Genomic DNA, 2,624 nt, shown 5'->3' on the forward strand with positions numbered 1-2,624 from the left:
ATTGATTATTGGAGATGCGTCGTTGGACGGGCTGCGGGAGCGTGTCAGCGCGCGCAGCCCCGCTAAAATACCGTGTCCCAATCTCCCATCGCGCGCAGTTATGGCGTGGCGCTATTTAAATAGGACACTGTATGGGGTGAGATGTAAGAATATGTCTGTCGTTAACTTCAACTCCAACAAGAACAAAATATTGTTTCCTATGCAAAATGGCTCAAAATCAACGATGGAACCATTACGCCTCATTCTCTAGTAGCCAAAGCACTAGTTTCAGATACCTATCAAATGGAGACCATATTTCAGACATAGGTACTTAGAATCCAATTTTTACACTATTAAATACCTACACCTATCTAATAAATTACGGCACCAAAGTAATTAGAAAAAGAGAGACCCCCGCAAAAACACGCCAGAACACATCGTGACAACACTGAAGCCTACGGTTGCAAAACATTAAATGGTAAGTGCATCGGAACAGTTGTTTCATTAGAAAACATCATTTAATTTGACAACAGTTCTGTGTGCGTTTCCCACTGTCTGAAGTTCAGTAAAACTAAGGACTCACTATATCAGAGAGTACCCAGATAACATCGAACGTTTCAGCAACGTGGAAATCAACGTAGACCTTGAAACATTCCGGGAACGTTTACAATTTCTACGTATTAATCAACATGGAAGAACAGGGGTGCTCCGAAAACGTCTCACTGGCGACTAGAGTCCCTTTACTTATACCCAGAGTTAAGACAACTCACTTTTGGTTGGGCCAGGGTTGGGCTGAAAGTGGCCTAAAAAAAAATCCAATTATCTGATTGGTTCTCGCTCATGGAGGCCGAAACGAGTGCACCAAGATGGCGGTACCTCGAATGTGAACAAGAATAATGAAAATCTTACCTAATTGTGGTTTATCAAGAGTAAATTGTTATTTCCATCGGTCCAAAATGAATATAGATTAAGAAATTATTCACAAACCAATCCCATTTTCTTTTTAATTGATCAATTTGTTGATGTTGTTGTTTTTGTGTGACAGACATCGCAGGATTCCTGATCCTTATCCCTCAATATCGTTCGTTTGGGTGCACTCGTTTCGGCCTCCGTGGCCAGCCAAGGCCGGCTGCCAGTCAGCTGATAATCGAGTTGTCTTAACTCTGGGTATAAAGGGACTCTACTGGCGACGTAACAGGAACGTGGAAAGGAACGTTGCTCTGTAAACCTAACCTAAAAGTTAAAATCGCTCTCTCGCCGTCTCGCTGTCTACGTTTCCGGGACGTATAATTTAACGTAGTCCAAAACACGTTGTACTAGAAAAGGCGGCACAGGCAGGACACAGGCCAGGAGCGCCCACTAGGTGGCGCTGCATTTCGCGGCGCAGATTACTCAAAAAGTCTACAGCGTATGCGCAGCCCATGTCGGCACCAACCAAGTTCCTGGAATCAGTCTGATCAGCAAAGGTTGCAACTGTTCGAGAGAGTCCACCATTTGTTATCTTGATATTGGCGTACCAAGTGATTTTCGCAGTTTAATGTTGTGCTTGAAGTGATGCTTATACCTCCGTGTTTTACATACATAAAAGTTCGTTAATTATCTGGTTTGCACTTACTTGTCTGTTTCTAATTCTGTATCTCAAGTCAATGTCCACAATTTTAACCCGTGGACCTCATGTTCTACTCTAAAACTGAAAGTGCTTATTCCTCCTCTAGTACGTACACCTAAATGAAAGTCGTGCCTATGAAGTGAATGATAGTATTTTAATTAATCGTCATTTATCGCAAATAAGTTGATAATTAACGAAATTTTCTAATCGTAAACACGTTAGGAGGGAAAGAGACGCACAAACTGCGAAAAGCCCAAAAATGAATGCCACACTATGTTTTGCGAATAAAATGGATTCTAATGTTACTGCACGTCCGTGCAATGTAGTCACTGCCACGTCCCTGCAATGTAGACACTGCAAACGTGCCTGCGACGTGGACACTGAAACGTTCTTGTAAACGTTGTCGCTGACAACGTTTACACGGGATCGTTCCGGAAACGGTACTTAATACATGGACATCCACGTAGAATTACACGTTCCGGTACACGTTGCTTTCCACAGTGGAAGGTTTCACGAGAAACGTGGAATTCTACGTTGTTGTCAACGTTGAAATTGTTATCTGGGTATGGAAGGTTAGAGGCCCGACTGGATAGGGTAGGGTAGAATTGAAACAGAATTTGAGCCGTCAGCAAGAAGTTGCGTACGTTGGCACGAGAGTGCGCGGCGAGCGGGATTCCCATAAACTACTGCGCTGATTGGCCAAGCGAGAGTTGCGGACGAACGATGTATAAAAAATTGCCTACGTGAGGGTGGTCCGGCAGCAACATACCCGCCGTCAGTCGCTGGAAAACAATAGAGTCCCTTTATACTGAGAGTCAAGACAATTTGAATCCATTTCTGATTGGTTCCCGTATTTTAGGCCTCCACAGTGTCACAAACGGGAATAAAGATTACATTTTCACCAATTGCAAAGATTATAATCTGGAATGGACCAGGGAATTACGGGTTCGGCAAGGAACAAACGAAATGAGAGGAGGAACGGAGAAAGGCATTTGAGAATGGGCCGATCAAAGATTACGAAAAACGTTCAATTTCT

Source organism: Bemisia tabaci, unplaced genomic scaffold (genome assembly GCF_918797505.1).
Source record: "Bemisia tabaci unplaced genomic scaffold, PGI_BMITA_v3".
Lineage (NCBI taxonomy): Eukaryota > Metazoa > Arthropoda > Insecta > Hemiptera > Aleyrodidae > Bemisia > Bemisia tabaci.